This window comes from Nesoenas mayeri, assembly GCF_963082525.1.
Source record: "Nesoenas mayeri genome assembly, chromosome: 5".
NCBI lineage: Eukaryota > Metazoa > Chordata > Aves > Columbiformes > Columbidae > Nesoenas > Nesoenas mayeri.
In genome coordinates, this window is record NC_137548.1 from 35,876,635 (window position 1) to 35,889,126 (window position 12,492).

At 38.5% G+C, this 12,492-nt stretch overlaps 1 protein-coding gene across 6 annotated transcripts in view; it reads left to right on the forward strand.

Moving 5' to 3' along the window:
* The window catches only part of GPHN (gephyrin), a gene marked incomplete at both ends in the record, with an annotated part of 292,255 nt that overhangs the window by 116,415 nt on the left and 163,348 nt on the right, over window positions 1-12,492 (forward strand). The window lies entirely within an intron of this gene.

Here is a 12,492-nt window from a genome sequence, read left to right on the forward strand (position 1 = left end):
TACAGAAATGTTACATTAAAAAGCCATGTTATTTCTTGCTTTGAAGTGTATCATGGGGGGGGAAGTCTCTAAAGTAAAATTGTTAGATGCATATTTAGGCGTCTAAAATAGAATTTTTATTATTTTTAGAATTGTGTTTTACCTTCAGCCTAAGTTGACTTCAGTAAGGTTTGCTTGATGCTAAAAACGTGTAACTCAACGTATTTGTTTTTCTACCTGCAGACAGCTGCAGGACTACTGGGAACATTGAGTTAGATTTTTCATAACAAAAAATAAATATAGAGTATCCTTTTACTTTTGAGATCAAAAGCAGGTCCTTTTTTTTTTTTTCAATAATATCTGTCCTAAGAAAGGGATAGTATGAAGTACTCAAAATCATTGAAATCCCTTTGATTTTGGGGAGTGGCAAAATAAATACTGAAGTTTACTTCCAGAAAAATGTGCATTATAGCAAAACTCACTTTAGCAGAGTCCACTCATGGATGGTACTTCAGCAGGTTGTCAGTTTTGTTCTTCAGTGGAAGAAAAGATGGATACTAGGTGGGAATTTGGCCTAGAACTGGTGGCATGGTCTGTGTAGGAGTTCCTTTATTTGATTGAGAGTCAATCACTCTGACATATCGCTTGCTCGTTGTGATTACTTAACCCATTGCGGTGTTTCATATACTCATTTTCAGTTGTGCAAAGGGAGTCAAGAGTAGTTTAAAAATTTAATAAAGGGAAGTGGTTCCATAATTGTCTGATCTAGACATGACTTTGCAGTGTGCAAAGATGTGAGGATTTATTCCTCCTCAATTAGCATCAAACCCACTGTAAGCAAATACAGTGACTGCCTGTATCTGCATTGATGTTATCATTCTGTCATAATATTTTATTTCTCTCTGCTGAGATTCAGGGACTCCTCTACCCTGAATTATCAAGAGGAGAATGATTTATTAGGATAGATGCAATGTTTAGATGTTGGTATTGGACAGTAAGAAAGGTTTTCAAGACTTATTAGTGTTACGTAATGTTTTCAGGATGCTCAGAGAACTGCACCAAAACTATAAAAACAAAAATGACAAAAACCCCTAAATCATAATCCTTCTCCTTTAATAGAAGAAATCCAACCCACTGACATTTTGTTAATGTTGAAGGCAGAGAAAAGGAAACTGATATTTCTGCTTTGTTGTGCGAACTGAATTCAGTGAACAAAGAAAAACAGAATGCTGGCAAAGAAGAAATACTTTTATTTTTAGAGACTTAATGTTTTAGGCAAGATCAGCAGTCACAGGAATATGGTTTTCCCACCACCTGCTAAGGAGGCCTGTTCTGATTTGTCAGCTCTTTGTTACTCAGCTGGTGTTTAAATGCTTGAGATCCTAGGAAACAGCAAAGGATGGGTTACTCATTGCTCTTGGTTGTGCCAGCACGTAAGTGTGGGGGCAGGATTGTACCGTTCTAAGGCAGAGCTATTTAAAGCGTTTGGAAAAAATCGATTTCTTTATATGTTTCTGGTAGATGTCTTGTTTTGTTCAGGTAATGGGGCTTTTAGGTTGTGACTGAAGTCAGCCCAACTCTCTCACACTTTAATTGATCGAACTTCTCAAGTTGTAATATAACATGTGTTATTCATATGAAATAAGGTACTCTTTGAAGGTGCTGAGACACACAGTGAGTATAGTGGACAAATCTGCATGAAATATGGAAAAGTATTTTTTTGTATATATGTATTTTGAATAGCAGCTGGCAAACAGGGAGACTAAGTATCCTTTCTGTAAATACAAGGGGACTCAACTTCTGAAAGGTTCTCCAAGCACATTTGAGTAGAAGGAGGAGAGAGGGGGAAGTAAAAGAGAAAGCAAATGAGATTACTGGAATCTTGCTTTTAGAGAGGACAGAATCTTCCTCCGTGCACAGTAGGTCAGAGTTATTAGGCTCACAGCTATCCCTTCCAATTTAAACATGAAGTATTAAGCAGTTTAATTTGATGAAATATGCAAGAAGAGTAGTTCTGGTTTTTTATATATGATTTAACTTGGCAGATTGCTGTATTATCTTCACAGGAGTTGGAATATTCATGTTTTCTGATAGTCCTTACAAAGTAAACTGCTTGCTTAAATGGCAAAGGAGGGTACTTGATCAGGCAGAGAGCAATAGTTACTACGACAAATAAGAAATCTCTTTGACAGTGTTTCCATATATTCTGGAAAAGGTGGTAGATTAACCTCTTTTACAGCTCAAAATAATTTATGAGGAAAACGGATGTATTGATTTTGTTAATTCATATAATTATATCTTAGGTAGAGCACCATTGTAAGCAGAGACTATCTCTGAGTTTATGGAAGAGGAAAACTCTGTAAACCGTAACTGTTGGTTAAAAAGTATCTTTAGAAGATTAATGAAATACATGTTTCTAAATCTATAGGTAATTTAAAAAATAACCTATACAATATATATATGAGAATTTATTTATCCATATTGCAATACTCAGCAATTTTTTTCATGTGTTTATAATGTTTCAATTCAGGAGTATTTAGAATATACTTATCCTTGCATGTGAGTGTGATATTTACAATGTGTATAGATGTACTGTGAGTTCATAGATGATTTATATATCTGGAATACTGCCTGTACATATATGTGCCTATTTATTTAAATGGGTGTATATGGTCAGTGTTGGGTATAATCAAAGCAGTGCATCCTGCTTACCAAAATTAAGTAGTCTGGCATGTCCATAGGTGTATGAATGAGGAGTATTTATGGCAGCAGTGACAGCACGTATCCTAACTGCCCTCATGGACCTGACCAGGGTCAGGAAGAATTGTGTGGAGCCAGTCACCACTGCAGTCCCTCAACATCTCTGTCAGTCTGAAATGAAGCGTGATGTAACTTACCTTCCCGAGATTTTTGTCATAGGTGCTTCGGTTCCCAAATTGAGAGCACTCCACAGGTAACCATATGAAGATACCATCACAGTTTTTCCCCCTGAAGACTTTATCTTTTATATCACAAGATCTTGAGGACCAAGACTTCAATAAGAGAAGCTCACAGAGGAGGAAAACCTGCGTGAATGCTTAAATGGCCATACTGCCATCTGCACTCCTGTCATTTCTCTACTCCAGTTAAAGCAATGGCACTTCACTTTCACTACCTGCTGGCTTTAAAATATGGCAGGAACTGATTGAGACAGTAAATACAGGAATTACAGTATATTTCTGAGAAAGTGTCACTCTTGTGACTTTCTCTAGAGTTATGTTCTTGTCTGAATTATTCATACTGAAAGCAAGGAGCCTTTCAAACTCGCAAAACCACGTTGGCCTATTTCAGCCTTGCTCCTCATCTGTTGTAGTAGTACATTGTGCCTAAAGGAGAGACCTTCCAAGCCAAATAATTTTGTGTACATAGGGACTGGTGAGCATATTGGGCAGCACTGGTTTTGAAGAACATCTTCTAGCTGGAAATCAGAGCAGTTGTATTTGAGAGGAAAAGAATAGCAACAAACTTAACACTCTTTATTTCTAGTTAATGACATACATGACAAAATACAATTTTGTTTACAATGTGGAGTTTTCCTCAAAAGTAAAGAGCTATTTGTGATTATTACCAATGAGGGAAAGTTTGTGTGATGTGCCTGTAGGTAGTTTGATATGTCAACAGTAGCATCTTACAGTTTATAATATCATGAAAGATGCCCTTTTTGATTGCAGCATTCTGTCAGTACAAAGGAAACACGTGATGTTGGGAAGCATTGTTATTGTGAGGAAGATTTGGTGAATGAGAATGCTACTCATCAATGGATTTCCAAATAAATACTTGGTTTGCTAGAATTTGCAAGTCAACAGCAGAAAGGAATTTTATTGTGGTTTATTTTTTCTGTGTTTTTCTTGTGTGTGTGATTTTTTTTTTTGTAAGTGCATCCCCATATGCCTCTCATGTAGGCATATGCATGCATCTCATCATCTCAAGGCCAGAAATGAATTTGGCAGCAGGTGTTCAATTCATGAAAGTAATATGCACAAGAAAGACCTTCCCATTGTGTTTCATTCTTGTCGCAATTGTGGTACGAGATGGATATTCTAGTATAGAGAACAAAGTTAAATCATGACCTCCTCTGGTAGTTAATTTTAAGAAATCTTGTCAGAAAATTTTCTTAGTACTGGTTGTCAATTTGTAAATTTAGATGTAAAGCAGTTCTAGAGGAACAGGGGATTTTTTTTTTTTTAATTTTCTTTTTTTTTTTTTTTTTTTTTAGTTCCATTATCCACCATTTCACACAGAGACATACTTTATGGTCCCCAAAGAACACCTGTAATTCTTCTATAGTTTCTCTTTAAATGAAAGCATATATGCGTAAAGTATTAAAGGCTACATTTTAGACTACAGACCTTTTTCCCTGATTAATGATAGGATAGCTCTTTTTTTTTTCTTTAGAAGTATGTGTTCACTTAATAGTTTAATATATGAAAATCCTTTTCATGAATAGCTGAAACACATTCCTCTCAGATCATCAGTCTGTGGGGCAACAGACTCCAGAGATAAAGATCCAAGATTAGAAAATTGTAAAAAATTTGAGAGGGAGGGAACTACCCAGAAGGGAAGTAGGGAACACAGTGTCTTCTTAGAGGTCAGTTGATGACGTAGGAATTAAGGAGATTTTCACTTTTCCACACAATCGTATTTGGGAACATGTTACGGACAAAGTAAGCTGAGCTGCATTTCAGAGCAAAGTTGGATTCTCTGTCACCAAAAATATGCATGTCTGAAATGATTACAAGTAAAGTCAATCTATTCAAAGACTTTCTCAGGGATCGCCTGGTTTGTAGACCTTGTGGTGTCATATACCTACTTAATAGTGTATGCCAGAATCTGTTCTTTGTGCCGATAGGAGTAGCTGATGAAACACATGCAGCCTCTGTGTGCAGCCAGGGGACACTGACCTTCATCCTTCAAAGCATTTTCATGTTTATCAATGTGTGGAAAAAATAAGTAGCTAATTGTCAACAAGTGCCAGTTGATAGTCTTGTGTCAAAAAACAGGAATGAAAGCAAGTTAGTCATTACTACAGTGGTAGACAGTCCATAAGAGCAGCATCGTGGTTCAAAATATTCAGACTTCACAAACATGGCTTTGTATTGCAGTAGTGGGTGATAATTGACTCTGAAGAAGTGCCCTACATTACATAAACAAGGAAATGTGGTGTCGTCCAGGTTTTGCATAGAAGTTTTAAGTCCTGGTTCCGTTTTATTTCAGCATTGTATTGATGTTCATCTGCTGAGCATATCAGCATTTGCAGAGGGTCTCCACAAAAAGTTTCCCTAAGGTTTGTGATGGGAGGTTTCATATTTTGGTGATAATGCTGAGATTATCACTCTGTGTATCTGTTTAGATCCTGCACAAACATAAAATAGATTTCTCTCCAGTGACCTTTCAGAATAAGAGTTTTTCTTGAAGAGGCTCGAGCTGTTTAAAGCATGCACTTCCTCCAGTCCCATTGCTGAGGAATGTAAAGCGCTGAGAAGCTTTATTATTTACCTTGCAGGTAGGACAATTCTGGTTCTTAGTTTTTCTGCCAGTGTTTTCTTCTTCTGCCTTTTAGATTGAAATAACTAACTCATGGAACCAGAGCTTTTACTGAGTAACATGACACAAAAGGATATTATTGATTGAATGTCTAATGAATATTAACAAGTAGTATCTCCGTAGCCTCCAAAACTTACAAATACAAATTGGAAAAGATTTAAAGGCAATGTGTGGTGGTCATGTGTTCTTCCATGATTAGATAACTAGTCCTACTAGAGTGTGTGTTGGCTAAAACTGAGGGCTTGTCTTTTGACTCTCTTAACCTGCAGTCAGTGTCTGACTTTCCAGTAGACAGCTTCATTGTGCTCCTGCAGCCAGGAAAACAATGTTTCTAGAAGGATTTGCAAGTGCCCCAACCAGTAACAAAAACCAGACACTGTTCTGAGATCTCGGTTTAGCGTATGAAACCCCTGATAAACTTCCAGCTTTGGATCTCCTACTTGGTTCTCGGGTTTCCATAAAAGAGACATTCTTGTGTCCATGAATCCAGCTAGGGCAATTGAGAAGTGAGATGTGTTACATTAGAACAGCTTTAAGTCACATCATATTTCCTTGTAATTAAAATATACCTGATGTACACACAGATTTCTTCCAAGTTAATGTCTAAATCCTGCATTAGCAGAGTCAGTTATTGATTAGTGTGCTTTTTCAAGCTACATCTGGCTCACAAAAAATGTGAATTACATTGTTTAGATGACAGAAAGAACTCTGAGTTTTTACTTGCTGTATTAGTCCTTAAATGGTCTTACAGACTTTTGGTGTTTCCGTGCTGGAGAGAATGAAAGGTTTGTGTGTGAGGTGATGTGACAAAATCGTGAAAACATTATGTGAAACATAAAATTACTTTCCTTTAATTATTGGTCCATATGTTTACATTCATGCTGTAAGCACATATACCAGAGATTTGTACCCCTTGCAGTATTGATAATGTGCTCTTAGCTTTTTCTCTCCTCATGCCATGCATTTGTTCTCTGTTCTTTTAGTTCTTGTCAACAGCTGATTATATTATATTGTATCATATCCTATTGCTGCTAGCGGAGTGTGATTTCATTATCTATTGTGTTATGCCAGTTTTTTTTCTCATTAGTTGTTTGTTGTTTTAAGTTAGTTTTGTTTCTTCTAAAACTGATTTTTTCCCCCTTTTCTAGGAAATGCAGTCTGTATTAAACTCAGTTCTGACTTAGAATCTGGGTTTTTGGTGCCAAACCTGGCTGTGCAAGCCTGAACCGCTGTCCGGGCACACTCTCACACCACCAAAATATGAGTGTTTCATAAGAACGCCTTTTCTATTGTGGGATTTTTTTCCCACCTATGAAGCCAGTAGTTGCTGTGCATATCAGTTTTGACTCTTGGATTGTTTCTGCTCTGATAGGTTTGAGACTCTTTTTGCTTGAAGGATGTGACTGTTCTCCATGCTATAGCTATTGCTATATCAAGTTTTTTTTATAGAAACTCCTTAGGGAGTGCTCACTGAAGGGGCTTTTCATCTGCTTCTCTCATCTTCTCTGGATGATGGATAGTCGCTGCAATCACAGACCTCTCAATCAAAAAAAATCTGTACAAAAAGAATGTGAACTGAGAGATGGCCAAAGTGTCTGTGTAGCTGTTCCGTGATTATTGAACAACAGGATTCATCCCTGCCCTTGTGTATGTTCCCTGGCATTTGATGGGATTTCTTGTAGGCCCAGGCAGTTGCTGCCATGACCAGTATTACAGACATACGCCATTTTTCCTCTCTGCCTTGCTGGTTCTGTGCTGTTTTGAGAGGTATGTGTGATGTAAAGCAAGCAACTAGGGTGGAGAAATCTGAGCATCCCTTATTACTGGCACCTGGCACTGAACTGATGTGGAAGAGACACCAGCAAGTGTCTGGGAGTGGCCCAGATTTTTACATCTATTAGTGGTCAAACTCTGATTGCTATTGGGACTGCTGCGTGCATCACCAGCATTCCTCTGCTTTCCTGGCAAGGATGTCACATGCCTAGATGCACTGGATGAAAAAGTATACTCACTAACGTTCCATGTGAAAATAGGAATTATCACTACTTGTTTTCCTGTCGTCTTCCATCTTATGTTTCATAGGCTCTGTTGCCTCGGAGACTGCATGGCTCCAGAAATGACAGAGGAGACCACCTCACCAAGCTACCTTCCTCTTACAAGCTGTCCTGAATGTAGAAGATGCTGAAGCATTGTTATTAATTCCTGTGCTAATGTGAGAAGGATTTAAACGAATGCTTTTTATATTTTGTTGTGCAATTTGGTCTTATGAACATCCCAAAGAAGTTCAGCCTGTGTTTTGCAGGTCATGGAATATTGCAGCATGTGAAAGGGAAGGGCAGGAAGATAGTGCATTCCTTTAAATTGAAATGCCATGCCAGTGACAAAATCATTTTAGTAACACTATTATTTACTTTCCAAAACAAACAAAATAGTTTTGTGGTTCTCCTGCAAAGAGACAAGTATCCATAGAGGAAAAAGAAAAATAGCTGAAAGTGAATTTACCAGACAAACCAGTATATTGTTGATGTTTTGAGCCTTTCAGGTTATCCAGCATTTAAGAATTCTCTGTGCTGTTGCACAGGGAGATTAATATGTATCAGATTTTTTATTACCACAGTCCTGTTTGTCTTTTAAATCTTTCTTCACTAAATACATTAGAAACAAACAACAGGAGATTTCAAATCTCTTGTTTTCCAGCATGAAGAATATCTCTGCTTCTCTTCTGTGGCCATAGTAACCAATTTTCTGACTTCCTCCTGGCTTTCTTTCGTTTTGCATTTTTGCTAAATAATATCTCTGTACCAGCCATCACCTGAAACCTGGTTAGGTCTTGAGGCATCTTCTTACTTGCTCTACCACAGTTCTGGTGCTTTTCCTCTGACCCGCTATACTGGGAAATGTTTTCAGTGGCTTCCAGTCTCACTGTTCTTTAACGGGATCTCAGCCTGAATAAGAGGAGGAAACATAGCTCAGCTTCATTAAGCAGCAAATTGCTTTTGGCAAGTATGTAAGTAAATCGAGTTTATATAAAAGCCCTAATAATTTTCCATATGACCTGTTACATTAAGTTTTGTTTGGTTATGTTTAGCGTGTAAGAATGTATTCTGGTGACCCTTTTTTTGAGATCTATGAAGGAAATGTAATGTTATTGTATCATTACTGATAATGTCATAATTGGTTAGGGGCTTGACTGAGTTTGAGGGAGATCAGCAGTATGATCTTTGCTTGTGGTAAATAGATTTCTGAAAGTTCTTTCTTTCTACGATTGTCAAAATAGATGCATACTGCTACTGTATATATAGGAAAAAAGAAACCTTCAGGTTCTACAGCTGTTTACAGGTAAATTATGAGAATTATTATTTGTAGCGAAATGAAGTGTGACTGCAAATAAGGACATGGAAATACTGAGTGACTGAGTGTTCAGCCAGATGATGAAATTCAGTGGAGGTTAAGTGATGTGTATGGGAGGTGTGAAAAAATCCTAAATTTACATTTAAAATAGGGATCTCTAATTTGACTAATGCAATCTAAGAATGAGGTCTGAGAAGTGTGCTAAGGTGGGTACTATTGGCTGAGTGTTCAGGAGCAATTGAAGGGGCGGAGGATTAAAAAAAAAAAGGAATTATTAGGAAAGGAGCAAAGATCAGAATGCAAAACCTTTTCTGTAATCTATGAGCCTCTGGTGCCCCACCATATACAATGGTGTGTGAGGGCTGATCCCCTAATCACAAAAATCATGCACGAGGCCTGAAAAAGATTTAGTCAGATTATAAAAATTATCTAATTTATAGGAGCACTTGCATATGAGGAAAAAATAGACTGAGACAGAAATGTCCATGAGTGGCACATTTGGTTGCATTTCAGCAACATTCTTCTTTATTTCTACTGCACTTTTAAAATTAACTCTCATGCTTAATTTATGCAAATTGTAAGACTGCCTGAAAGCAGGCAGCGAAGCTTGGACTGTGTGTCTTCTATTGGTTCATAACCTAGTGATTATAAGGAGGAGAAAAAAAAAAAAGTGAGAGTTCCTAATAACAGAAAGCTTTCACTTAGAACTGCTGAAGATGAAACCTTATCTGGTTATAACGCAGCAGTCCTCTCTTCATCAGAAACTGGTTCCATAGATGGCATTTTTCTGAAAAGTATTTGTAGCTGGTAGACTGCAGATAATTCTGCTAAAATAGTGTAGTTTATTTTGTGCTCATAGTATGTTTTCTATCTAGAGGCTTTTAATATTGTGTTTTAATGGCTTGATTGGAAAAACACAGTAGGAAGACATCAAAGACTGCACACACCTCGCTGTGATATGCAAGCTCTAAACTGTATTAATAGACTGATGCTTAGTACCTCAATGTGTGATTACACGTAATTAAACTTCTCTCTGATAATTAATTTTTTTTATGGTGTTCTAATCCTGTTAGTTAACCTATTATATGCAAGGTCCACTGTTTAAAACAGAATAGGAGACATGGAATGTTTTTAACAGAAAACCAGCCAAAAACTTCCTTCAAGGAAGTATCCTAAGGTAGTGGTTAAAATAACATTAACAGATATGTTGAGCCATGTGGCTGGAGGCATTTTGTTTGCTCAAATGCTTTTTTTTATCAGATACAGGAGCTTCATCTAGATGAGATTTCATGCTGATGAGCTGTATCTGAGCACAGATGTAAAATGGAAAGTTTCAAGTGGATTCTATGTTTTATTGAGTATTTTGGGTAAGTGGCTCATCTCATCTCTGACAGTGCACAGAACTGGAATGTTGACTTATCTGATGTCCTAAAGGCTTCCACAAATGTATGTCTTTGGCCTAAACAAAACCAGAACAAAGTGCATGGCGTTAAAGCTAAAAGTGCCTTCCTTAGCCCTAGCCACCACATCCCTAGTACCAGGAACTCAACATTTATCTCAGGCCGTGTCTGTGTTACCAAGTCATGCAAACAAATAAGTTGCATCTGTCTATAAATGATTTGGTGCTGGACATCCAGCATCCACATCATATGTTCTTTGATATGTTTTATTTCAAACTGCTCCTAGTATGATGCTGTGAACTGAGCAGATTACATGTGCTGCTGAAGTTCATCTTCCTAACATGTTTTATCTGAAAGCATTCCAATTCATATGCTTAAAGACTACTTGGCAATATGAACCAAAGTCTGGTGAGCAGACAGCTGTCAAAAGTACACTGCCACTTAGAAGTAACAGGGCATGGTAGATGTGTCCCCAGCCTCCAGCACATATCTTTTCATACCATAATATACCAAGTTAGAAAATAATGTGAAATTCATAATAAAGTACCATTATTGCCAGTGGTCTCTGAACTTATTGATTGCGCACCTCATCCATCAATAAAAAATTTTGAGCACACATCCGCCAGGATATGTATATTCTAGTATTTTCTCCCTGTTCCCCGTGGACGATAGAATCGTGTAGGTTGAAAATGACCCTTAAGATCATAGAGTCCAACCATAAACTGAACACTTCTACATTCACCACTGAGCCATGTCTTTAAGCACCATATCTATACATCTTTTAAACATCTCCAGGGATGGTGACTGAACTGCTTCCCTGAGCAGCCTGTTCCAATGCCTGACAAACCTTTCTGTGAAGAACTCTTTCCTGATATCCAATCTAAACCTCCTGTGGCACAACTTGAGGCCATTTCCTCTTGTCCTATCACTTGCTACTTGGGAGAAGAGACCAGTCCCCTCTATGCTACAACCTCCTTTCAGGTAGTTGCACAGGGCAATAAGGTCTTCCCTCAGCCTCCTTTTCTCCAGGCGGAACAGCCCCAGTTCCCTCAGCTGCTCCTCATCAGACTTGTGCTCCAGACCCCTCACCAGCTTTGTCGCCCTCCTCTGAACTTTCTCCAGCACCTCAGTGTCTTTCTTATGATGAGAGGCCCAAAACTGAACACAGTATTCAAGGTGGGACCTCACCAGTGCAGAGTACAGTGGCACAATCACTTGTCTAGTCCTGCTGGCCACACTATTCCTGATAAAAGCCAGGATGCTATTGGTCTTTTTGGCCACCTGGGCACACTCCTGGCTCATATTCAGATGGCTGCCAGTCAACACCCCCAGATCTCTCTCTGCCAGGCAGCTTTCGAGCCACTCTTCCACGAGCCTGTAGCGCTGCCTGGGGTTGTTGTGACCTAAGTGCAGGATCTGGCACTTAGCCTTGTTGTATCTCATGCAATTGGCCTCAGCCCAATGATCCAGCTGGTTCAGATCCCTTTGTATGGCCTTTCTACCCCCCAGCAAATCAACATTCCCATTCAACTTGGTGTCATCTGCAAACTTACCGAGGGTGCACTCAATCCCCTCATCCAGATCATTGATAAAGACATTAAGTAGAACTGGCCCCAATACTGAGCCCTGTGGAACTCCACTTGTGATGGGCCACCAACTGGATTTGGCTCTGTTCACCACAACTATTCGGGCCTGTCCATCCATCCAGTTCTTTATCCAGCAAAGTCTATATGCCCTTCCAGGCCATGAGCTACCAGCTTCTCCAGGAGGTGCTGTGGGAAACAGTGTCAAAGGCTTTACTAAAGTCTAGGTATACAACATCTACAACCTTTCCCTCATCCTCTAGCAGTCACCTTGTCTTAGAAAGAGATCAGATTGGTCATTGTCCTGCATGCACCTCACTTTGGAGGCTGCTGGTGTAGAATATTGAAATGATTTACTGGTTCAGGGAGCATCGCAACAGTAAGTAATGAATAACAGCCCTGGTTAGATGGTTTCTAGATTGTTCGGTACTAATTACTGCATACATAATAGAGTTCTTACAAGACATTTTGAATTACCCACACTTTTGGTTTATAGAAGTTTGGGTTGGAATCAAGTTGTTATTTAACTTCTGTGCCTGTCACAGTTTACTGAAAATCACACAGCATTCAAAATTTCATGTTTATAAAATGGAAAA